Here is a 12,200-nt window from a genome sequence, read left to right on the forward strand (position 1 = left end):
TGAAAATCCTCTCAAACCTGTGCATACAAGCGCTTCCTCATTGCCTTTAATTTTCAAATTGAGCCTGCATTTTAACAGGTATTGAACAGTAACAATTTGACATGATTTATTTTTAAATGGGCTTCCCAGGTAGCTCAGTGCTAAAGAATTTGCCTGCCAATACAGTTCTGTCCCTGGGTCTGGCAGAGCCCCTGGAGGAGGAAATGGCAACCTACTCCAGTATTCTTGCCTGGGAAATCCCATGGACAGAGGAGCCTGGTGGGCTACAGTCCATGGGGTCACAGGAATGTCGGGCATGACTGAGTGACTGAGCACACACACGAGCATTCTTAAGTATCTGTAGGCTTTTTTCACTTTGGGAAAAAGCAAAGCAAACAAAATGTCTCATTAGGTAATTGTCAGAAAAAGTGTCTTTGTGACTTTCATCACAGAGCTTTGTCCTTCTTGTCTTAGTTTGAAAAATCATCTAGGAAATGACGTGTTGAGGGAAAAAAAAATGTATTTCCTTCACCCCATCCCACATTCTCCTGGGTATCCCTCAGTTAATCTTTGTATCTTTCTGTTAATCTTTGTGTTAGTCAGGGTTCAAGAGACCTCTGGAGATTGATTGATGGATTGATTGATTTTAAGGAATTGACTGAAAGTTCAAAATCTGTATAGGCTGATTGGAAACTCAAGCAGGATTTCTGTGTTACAGTCTTGAGGCAGAATTCTTTCTTCTCTGGTTTTTGCTTTAAAGGCCTTCAACTGTTTGGCTGAGGCTCATCCATCTATGTGATGGAAGCTAATCTGCTTACCTTAAATTCAGTTGGTTGTAAATATTAGTCATATCTACAAAAATACCTTCACAGCATCATCTAAACTAGCTTTACTTAAGCACTGGGAACCATAGCCTAGCCAAACTGACATATAAAATTAAATGTCATACCTCTCAAAATGAAATTATTGCCTTCATGCTTTATTTTGCATTGGAAGAATATGATATTTTGAGTGAAAGAGACTGGATTTAAAAATCCAGGTCTGCCACTTACTGTGTGTTCTTAACTAAGCATAACATTTTCTGAGTTTTAGTTTTCTGACTTATAAAATCATGCGTCTTATCAATTAAGAGTCTTTCTGTTGCAAGATATAGAAAACTCAATCCAATCAAAGTCAGAAAAGAAAGGGGGCATGGATTGGCTCAAGGGACTAAAATTTTGAGGTGTCAGCATGAATTCAGGATTCAAATTGATCCAGAGCCCAAACAATGTCAGGGAGGCTCCGTTTGGTTCCCGCTTCTTTGTCTCCTATCTTAGTGCCCTTTGATCTTAGTTTCGTTCTCATAAGGCTCTCCCCTTATGGTGGCAAGCCATTTCTTGCAGTTTCAGCCTACAACCTTTTAGGTTACCAATCAGTTAGAGGGTACATCCCTATTCTCCCAAGACATCCTGTGTCCAGGTCAGGAAGTGCCTGCAAAGCCAAGCCTGGTCCCACGCTCTGCTTCCTGCAGTTGCAGAAAGAGCCCCATCCAAAGAGATGGACTGAGAACAGGCAGCGGATGTGCTCAGACTCTGTTTTGTCTGACTCTGCAACCCATGGGCCGTAGCCCACCAGGTCCTCTGTCCATGGGATTATCCTGGCAAGAATACTGGAGTGGGTTGCCATGTCCTCCTCCAGGGGCTCTTCCTGACCCAAGGATCAAACTCATATCTCTGAGGTCTCTGGGGTCTCCTGCATTGGCAGGTGGATTCTTTACCACCTAGAAAGCACCACCTAGGAAGCCCCAGACAGTGGATAGATTCCCAATGAAAATTTGGAGCCCCCTTATCCAAAAAGGGGGAATGGGTGCTAGAGAGGCAAAAACAAATATTCATTGCATGATGACTTTATACTTAGCCCACAGGGTGGCTGATAAAACCACAGTGTGTTTCTAAAACCCATGAAGCATAACAAAAATTCAGTGAGTGACTGTTGCTGTTTTGAAATGCTTCTATTGGTACAAGCTTGGGAGAACTCTGAATTGAACATACTTTGGAGTGTGTGAAAACAGTGCTTCTGTCTCAGTTCTGACTTCCCGGGGTCCTTCCCTTCCTTATTTGCTGTCTTTTTTGAGAGGACTGGCCTTAGAATTCAGTTGGCCTTCTCAGATCAGCTCTGATTGGTATAAGTTCCTAACTTAATATTCTTAGGCACTGGAGCACATGTCAGGAATGGACATGCTATACAGGTTAGGAAAAAATGGTTCAGATATATTTTTTGAAATAATGAGCAGTTAGGGGATGTGTCTTAGATTGTCTTATCTAAAGACAGTCAACATCATCTTGGCATATCATTTCTGTGTAATCAACCTGCCCTAAAGAGAATAAATAGAACTTATTGGAAGTAAAACTTTGGCAAATTGAAATGATAATACAGGATAATTTTTATTTGAAATTGAAATGAAGGGGGTTCAAGTTGGGAGAAAACATAATGGGAATTCTGAAAGATTCCGTAATCAGCTTGTTTGTTGTTGTTCAGTCACTAAGTTGTGTCCAGCTCTTTGCAACCCCATGGACTGCAGCACTCCAGACTTCCCTGTCCTTCACTATCTCCTGGAGCCTGCTCAGACTCATGTCCATTGAATCGGTGATGCCATCCAACCATCTCATCTCTGTCATCCCCTTCTCCTCCTGCCCTCAATCCTTCCCAGCATCAGGGTCTTTTCCAATGAGTCAGCTCTTCATATCAGGTGGCCAAAGTATAGGAGCTTCAGCATCAGAACTTCCATTGAGTATTCAGGGTTGACTTCCTTTAGAACTGACTGGTTTAATCTCCTTGCTATCCAAGGGACTTTCCAAGAGTCTTCTCCAGCACCACAATTCAAAGCATCAATTCTTCGGCACTCTGCCTTCTTTATGGTCCAGTTCTCACATCTGTACATGACTACTGGAAAAACCATAGCTTTGACTATATGAACCTTTGTCAGCCAAGTGATGTCTCTGCTTTTTAATACACTGTCTAGATTTGTCACAGCTTTTCTTCCAAGGAGCAAGTGTCTTTTAATTTCATGTCTGTAGTGATCCCAAGAAAATAAAATCTGTCATTGTTTCAATATTTTCCCCTTCTATTTACTATGAAGTAATAGCATTGGATGCCCATAATCAGCTTATCTTGAGCAAAAAGAATTAAAAACAAGTAATGGAACATATTGACTCCCTAGGTAAACTTAAACACAGCACCCTCCACTCCACACTCTTTATTTCATTGCTTTAGTTCCAGTCCCAAAGTTTCTCCCTCCTTCTCTTTTTCACTTCTTTCCCAGCATTTTTCTTTATACAGCTGTCCCTTGGTATCAATGGGAGATTTATTCAGGAATCCCTGTGCATGCCCAAATCTGTCTCATGTCTCTTATATAAAATGGCAGGGTACAAGGAATACAGTCAGTGCTCTATATTCATGGGCTTTGCATCCAAGGAGCTGGAGGGCCAACCACTCCATTTTTGATAACACTCTTGGGCTTGTCAGTAGCATTTCAGTTTGCCTCAGGAAAAAAATGAAGTATGTATGTGTGTGTGCATGCATGTGTGTGTGTGTGTGTGTGTATTGGTGATGTTGGTGGGATATTAGAGATGTTGGAATTAAAGATTGTGAAAATGGAAATTATTCAAGTAATAGTATTATTTTGAGCAAATTGGAGTGGGAAGAGATAGTAGGTAAGAATACTTCTAAAATCAACTTTAGGTGGCAATTCGAGCACCTAGAACCCAGCAAAATCTTAGACCTTAACTTCAGTCGAGACCAAGCATTGCTTGAAAGAGCATCCATTTTTTAAACTACTGCATCTATAGAAAAAAAAATGAGGAAATCACCTTTAGAAGATAGGGAAGAAGGTGAGGTGACAGAAGACAATTAATTTCTTGGAAGGGTTTTTATGATAGTCACAGAAATTCTTTGCAGAAATATTTTTGACTACTTTTCCAAATCATTCTATTCTATATTTTCCCAAATTTTTGAGAGTTGAGGACGTTGCTTTGCATAGTCAAATATTTTCCTCTCCTACTGATTCAAACGCTGAGGATTACTCCCACTTCCTGAGCTGCTGTCATCAACCTTCAGTAGGGAGAGGAGGCAAGTACCCCAAAATGCTGGAAACACACCAGAGCTTTATGAACAAATATTTAGAAGTAGATCAGATTTAAGTTCCCCAACCTTGCTGTACTTTCACATCCATGGAAGTAAAGTTAAATTTGAGAACAAATCAAGTGAGTGGAAAAGGAAGAAAAATTCTTCAGAGAAAGAGCTGTACAGACACTGGAAGAGCTGTATTTACTTTCTCGTCTGCATTTTGAGTCAAAAGCATATCATGATTCATTTAAATAATGATCTCTTCTCGAAGCGTTAGTCTCTCTCAAGCACTTCGAATATTTTATTTTTTTCTAAGTATCTCAACAAGATTCTTTGTCCATCAGTACTGTTCCAGGGCATTATTGTGAACATGAGCCAACTTAGCCTTGGCACCTTTAGCTGGAAAAAGCAGAGAGGTTAGTGTATTGACAGTAATTGAATTTTACCATGATCATGACTGCCATCTAGACAGAAACGCAGAGTAATATATTATTTACATCAACAACGAGAATATTTATGGAATGCTAAGGACTAAGTGATTTTCATTAATTATTCCAATCAGTATTTATATCAGCCATCTGAAGTAAGTTTAATTATCATCACTTTATTGAATGAAGAAACTGAGGCTCCAGTAGATGAGTGACCTGGCTAGTAATGGAATTTCATCCTGAGTCCTTCTGACTCCAAAGCTCACATTTTAACCACTTGTGCTGTACGCAAGGGTAGATCTTGGCTAATACTTTTGATTTTTAAGCAAATCAACATGGTTATGGACTGATTTGGAAATGGGGCAAATAAGTAGCCCCTTCAAGGTCATCACTCTCTCCTTTAGCTCTGGAGGGAAAAATGAAAGTGGCTTTTCCAACTCACGTTAATGCGTTGTTAAGTCATTTTTATTGAGTGTTTTAGTTGTAGCTTCCCCTTGTTGTGCTAGAGTGACAGTTCCACTTTTGTGTAATGAAATCTGGGACAGATTTCTTAACTTTCCATTCAGTTTTGGTTTAAGATATTCTCAGTTGCTGTTTAAAACTCAGTCTAGTTCACTTTATCAGATCAGTCTCAAAGTGTCAAGCTTGACTTCTTTCCCCACTTTTCTCACCTTCATTCATACCAGTCCCAGCCTTGACTGTGGGTATAGTGGCTTGAATTGGGGGTGAAAGGGAGGGGAGATGTGATCTGCTCTTTATGCAATTCCTCCATGCTTCATCTAGTAGATTCCCCCATCCCTGCTCTCTTTGAACTCTGTCCTTTGGGGCCACCTTCTTGTCCACCATCAAGGAGGAAGTGCAGAAGGCTTGTGGGCTGCTGCATGTCAGTGATGGAAAGTGCCTCTGGCTCACTCTAGTTCAGTCTGGCTACATTTGATCCTGGAGCCCATAGCTGATCTGTGGTCCCTCCTGTTTCATGGAACAGTGTCCTTTTCCCAAGCTGCCTCTGTTGCTCAGGAACTATCCTTCCTTCAAAGCACAGTGAGCTGCCTCCTTTGTCTCTGTCAGAACCAATCAGCATGTGCTGCAGCCCATTTCCTGGGTTCTCTGTCCCTTTGCTTGGCCCAGTAGCTGCATAGATTCTTCACGGGAACTGTCATTTGTCACCTGAAATTCTCTAACACATGAAGCCATAGAAAGTGCTTGAGGTCCTTTCTCTGTCCTTCTGAGGCACCGAAGATGGAAGGACACCTTCTTCTTCCAGGCCTCTGACGTTATGGTTCTTTGAGACTCCAGTGTCCCAGGGTCCTCAAGCAGGCCTCAGGCTGTAGACATCCCTGGACCCACTTGTGCATTCAATACACATCTAGTGTCTCTCTTTCCCTTCTCCATGAGGAAGAAGCCTTGGGGGTTACTGAAAATGACAACATGTTAGAAATGGAGGCTGCCAAACATCTTTCCCAAGAATGTTGTCATTGTGTTCCAAGCTGGTGGCTGCTCCAGGGTAGGGCTGCGGGTTCTACAGCTTAGGAATAACTCATCTTGGGGTGTGAGAGCCATTTCCCCTTCTCTCAGAGTGACTCTGTGACTACCCCTTCCCTATACACCTGGTTGCACAGAGAAAAGCAATTTCTCCACAAACTTTCAGCTCAAAAATCCAACCACACTCCTCCCCTTCTTACATAAACTGGGGGTGCCAGTGAAAGTGATCATGTGCCTCTCTTCATAAGCCCCACAGATAGATTGCTGGTCATCACTTCTGGAGGCTCACAGGTGCCCTGCTGGCTGAGACTATGGGATAACTAGCATCTTTCCCTCATTTATTCCCAATTAAAATATAATAGAAAAAAAATCCATTTTGCCATCTTGTTACACATAGAAACACCCTTCATTGTGTACCTCAGCCTCTGAGAGCTGAGAAGATTACCCAATAAATTGCTCTCCAAGCCATAGCCTGGTTGTGTCAGTCAGGAAATACCTACTAGAATTTTGCTTAATATAATACAGTTGTAGGGACCTGTCACTGCTAAGGAAGATAACCTTTTAGGGAGGCAGTGAACCATGAGGCTAAATTTGACTGTGTTTTAGTTTATTCCAGGATAATAGGAAGTCTAGTAAGAGTTACACTGAACAGAAGTAGGTCGGGGAGACACCTCTTCTTCACATTGTTCTTCTTTATCCAGAAGACCTTGAGCACATTTCTTTTTTTAATATTTATTTATTTATTTCTGTACAGCTGTGCTGGGTCTTCACTGCTGTGTGGACTTCTCTCTAGTTGCAGCAAGCGGAGGCCACTCTCTAGTTGCGGTGCAGGGGCTTCTCCATGGTATGTGGGATCTTCCAGAATCAGGGATCAGACCCATGTCTCCTGCACTGGCAGGTGGATTCTTTATCACTGAGCCACCAGGTAAATTCTTGAGTGCATTTCTGACTTAAATAGAGTTTAGCCGTATTCACTAATACTGTTTTCAGAGGATATACAAATAGAATCTTCAGGCACAGTTAAATGTGCACCTGAAATTGGTACTTGTTCTTTATATTCTCCAACCTAAGTTGTTAATGACCCAAGAATGTACCCTCAAGATTATAGCCCTGTACTCCCAAAGACTATATTAGATTTTCTGTAGTATCAATAAAAACTGTATAACTTGAAGTTTAAAAGACTTCAAGGTTTCCACCATACCTTTCAATTGTTGTTGCTGAGTTGCTAAGTTGTGTCCAACTCTTTGCTACCCCATGAACTTCAGCATGCCAGGCTCCTCTGTCTATCACTGTATCCCTGAGTTTGCTCAGACTCATGTCCATTGAGTCAGGGGTGCCATCCAACCATCTCATCTTCTGTCATCCCCTTCTTCTCTTGCCCTCAATCTTTTGCAGCTTCAGGGTCTTTTCCAGTGAGTCAGCTCTTTGCATCAGGTGGCCAAAGTACTGGAGCTTCAGCTGCAGCATCAGTCCTTCCAGTGAATATTCAGGGTTGATTTCCTTTAGCACTGACTGGTTTGATCTCCTTGCCATCCAAGGGACTTTCAAGAGTCTTCTCCAGCACCACAGTTCAGAAGCATCAGTTCTTTGGTGCTCAGCTATCTTTATGGTCTAACTCTCACATCTGTACATGACTACTGGAAAAACCATAGCTTTGACTATATGCACTTGTTGGCAAAGTAATGTCTCTGTTTTTTAATACACTGCCTAGGTTTGACAAAGCTGTTCTTCCAAGGAACAAGCATGTTTTAATTTCGTGGCTGCAGCCATGAAATTAAATACTTTCAATATTATCTTGATTAATCAAACTCTCTGTTTTAAACTTCCTGGTTTCACTATAGGCCATTTGTATGTTTTCCTCTACTGTGTGCTTATTCAAACTCTTGCTTTTCATTAATATACAGGTCATATGTTACCACTGTCTCTACATGATTAATAGAATCTACTTCTTTGACCAGGTTGATGAAATTCAGATAAAAGGGAAAGTATAAAATGTTTGTTGGAAAAAGTCTTTGATCCACAACTGTAATTCTTTGTAAAGTCACTGTAATTCTTTGTAAAGAAAGATGAACATGTGTATCTGCATGTCATTTTTGTCCTATTGTTGATGTTCTTAACAAACAACACTCTATAAAAAATAACAAGATACAAAACAACTAGTCGGAGTTTCTAAAGGCTTGTGGGAAAGAGATAAGAGATTAATAAATGGTCAAAAGACAGTAAAGGAAACTAAAAGAAACAGAGAAACATCAAATAGAAGACCATTACATTATGTATTGTAAAATGAATTTTTATGTAAATTGAAATAAAATTTCACAGACTGAAAAAAACATCAAATAGAAGACCATTACATTATGTATTGTAAAATGAATTTTTATGTAAATTGAAATAAAATTTCACAGACTGAAAAAAAATGGAGACATTAGGTAAAGTTGAGTTGGGTAGAAAAATTAAATGGTGGAAGGAAGTTATTGGACTTATATGCTATTAAAATCACAACCAAAATATTTGGAAATTTGAAAATTTATAAATTTGTGACTACAAAGTAAATAAGCAGTCAAAAAAATCCTGCCAAATAATTGTTTTTCTTTTTAAATCACAGAAAATCAGAAATCAGGGAACCAAAAAATGTTAGTATTGAAAACTAAAGAAAGAGAAGACAGCCATTCAAATTGTTTGAAGAGTCTTGGACAGGAGTTCAAAGAAGTCTACAAATGTATCAGACACTTGTCTTTGGGAATCCAGGGCTATTCTTGTCTGATGATTCTAATTCCAAGAATAATAATACAGTACATTTGTAGAAAATAAATCTGTAACTTAAGAGCTCAAAGAGATTATTGTCAAGTGATGGACAGCAGTGAGCCAGAATCTGCAGTTTCAACTAGAAACAAAGTGCATTAACCTTTGAACAAAAGGAGGAGGAGGAGAAGAAGGAGGAAGACAGGGCTTTTTTTTTGGTGGGCAACTTTCTTAACCCCTCTGGAGTATTTTTTTTTAAATATCTTTTAATCTTAATCTTATTTGTTTCTTGGGGGGATGTTGTTAGAAAAAACACATGATTTCTATATATTATAATAGAAGATATAGAAATATGGCAAAATACATTTTTCTCTTGCACATATGAGAAAAATTCTTTCTAAGATTTGTGCCTCCTGCCTTATTTTCTGAATAATATATTGTAATTTTCATGTTTTAAAACATGCAGTAGAATTTACTTGAATTAAAAAACCCCACTATTTGGGGGAAATCAGATTTTACTCTTATTTTTTTAAAAAAACTACTATTCATTTTGATATTTGGCAAAACTAATACAATTATGTAAAGTTTAAAAAAAAAAACTACTATTACGAGCATCTTTTACTAAGATTTTTGTACTGTTCTTTGACTATTTCTCAAAGTTGAATTACTCAAAGATAAGAACATTTAAATGTCTTTAAAACTCTTACTTTGGTTAACCTATTATTTGCAAAATCTTAATTTGAGGTATGATTTAGAAAAGTTTTATTCTTTGTGGAGAATTTTCAGAACCATTTGCACAACCTAAAATAACTAAAATATGTAAGTAACCCAGGGGCCTGACTGTATTCACCCTGCCTCTTCTCCCTTTCTCTTCCTTCTAAGATAGATGCTTTGAGTAGATTCTTTTGAATGGTCAATCAGTAAACATTTCTTCCCAGAGAAGAAGTTGTTGGTGGGTTGATTTACTTGGATACAAAATATGTAGCACCATCTGTCTCCATATTTTTGCTTTGTGGGTAATGATATCCCCTGGATTCTGAGTTTAATGAAAGTTTTGGTTCTCTCCCTTAAAAAAAAAAGTACATTCTTGATCATTAAAATGGAAGTCTTGAGAGATGTATTCAAACTCATTAAACTACCAATGATTTCTACATCTGAAATTATGTGTTCAGAAATAGAAAGTTCAGTGATGTAAGTTAAAAAAAGGCCTGTCTGTAAAAGGCATGTCCAGAAACAGTTACCTAACCAGATTATGGATAATGGACAAGTTTAAAATGCCATTACTCATTTGTCACTAGGACCCTGACTTAGAAACTTTGAACTGTATATGGTCCCTCTGAATGTGTTTTGGAGCTTGCTGCTGCTGCTGCTGCTAAGTTGCTTCAGTCGTGTCCAACTCTGTGCAACCCCATAGACAGCAGCCCACCAGGCTCCCCCGTCCCTGGGATTCTCCAGGCAAGAACACTGGAGTAGGTTGCCATTTCCTTCTTGGAGCTTAGTTTGTCCTAAAATCTAAATTCAGGAATGACTTTATAGAGAGTGAACTTTGTATTTAACTCCTATCCTTTGACATATAAAATGTTGGCAAGAAAGTGGGACATTTCAGGATTAGACCAGGTAACCTCAAAAGCCACTACAAAATTCTCACCTTAGAGCTTTCAAAATGCTAACACTTCTGTCTTCCTGTGTTGATAAGTCTTGATTGGTTGATTGATAGTGGATTCAGGTGTAGTTAGGATGAGTGATAAGAGAGTTGAGGAAATTACTCAGACATGTTAAATCAAAAGAAAGAAAAGTTTTGCTAGTAAGAGACCTAGGACATAATAGAACACATGGGGTACAATTATCAAACCTGCTTGACCACATCTCATCAAATTCATTATATAACCGTTCATGTCTGCACTTCAGAAGCCTCTTGTCTATTGTCTCTTACTGGGGCATCTGTAAGCCAGTTGGCTTTATTCTGTGTTCTCTTCTTCTCCCAACTATTACCTCTGATCCACGTGTCAAGCCTACATGCCTATTCCTACATACCATAACCTATTCCTACATACTCCCCTCTTGTCTAGTATTCTTTGAAAAGCTGTTTTCCTACTATTCTTTGAAAAACATATCCTTGTACATGTTTTCTTTTTCCGATTCTATGTGAATTTCAAGACCCTTGGCGGGGGGTGGAGGTGGGGAGCTGTATGCTTTTCTATAAGTGGAGGAAATCATCAGTAAGATGGAGAGTGAAGGTGAATTGTGACTTGGGAAAACCAAGTCACCTCTGAATGTCCTGTCCTATATTTCTAACTGCATGAGCAAGTGTCTAATTTCCCAGACTAGTTAAAATTAAGATGTGAATTTACAGGGATGTTGGTATATCAGGTTATAAAAAGCAAGGTCTCTGTTAAAATGAAAAGAACATTGCAGTCCAAACATCTTACATCAGAATAGTTTTAGTTTGGCTGAATATAAATGTCATGTAGCTATGAGAGAATATTTTCATAGAACACTTTGCATTTTTTATGTCCACCATGGGGGAACTCTTTCAAGAAAGCTGGCTCATAAGGTTACTTCAGTGCTTTTGAAATTCAAGATGTAGAGCGAGCTTTGCCAAGTAGAGCACTATCTAGCTCAGTGATCAAACACTGTGTATTTGGAGAGCAGAACTGAAAGTATGCTAATTGTTTGCCTGCATTCATGACATCCAGATACAGCATTAACAGAACCTATTTTTGATATGATTTGCTGCTTTCATTGCTTCTTTTTGAATAATTAATTCTCTGTGTATTTACCTATAACATTTATTCCACCAAAAAAACATGTTGATTAAAGTCTTCACAAGACACGTCCTAAAATTCCAATTTGTTGTGAATTTCAGGGCAAACTCCTTTGCTGACATTCTGATCTCCTGTGGGTAGTTGTTAAACTCTATCAGTTCAGTTCAGTCTCTCAGCCATGTCAGACTCTTTGTGACCCCAAAAACCACAGCACACCAGGCCTCCCTGTCCATCAGCAACTCCCGGAGTCCACCCAAACCCATGTCCATTGAGTCAGTGATACCATCCAACCATCTCATCCTCTGTCGTCCCCTTCTCCTCCTGCCCTCAGTTTTTCCCAGGATCAGAGTGTTTTCAAATAAGTCAGCTCTTTGCATCAGGTGGCCAAAGTATTGGAGTTTCAGCTTCAACATCAGTCCTTCCAATGAACACCCAGGACTGATCTCCTTTAGAATGGACAGGTTGGATCTCCTTGCAGTCTAAGGGACTCTGAAGAATCTTCTCAAACACCACAGTTCAAAAGCATCAATTCTTCGGCACTCAGCTTTCTTTATAGTCCAACTCTCACATCCATACTTGACCAATGGAAAAACCACAGCCTTGACTAGATGGACCTTTGTTGACAAAGTGATGTCTCTGCTTTTTAATATGCAGTCTAGGTTGGTCATAACTTTCCTTCCAAGGAGTAAGTGTCTTTAATTTC

Source organism: Bos taurus, chromosome 7 (genome assembly GCF_002263795.3).
Source record: "Bos taurus isolate L1 Dominette 01449 registration number 42190680 breed Hereford chromosome 7, ARS-UCD2.0, whole genome shotgun sequence".
Classification (NCBI taxonomy): domain Eukaryota; kingdom Metazoa; phylum Chordata; class Mammalia; order Artiodactyla; family Bovidae; genus Bos; species Bos taurus.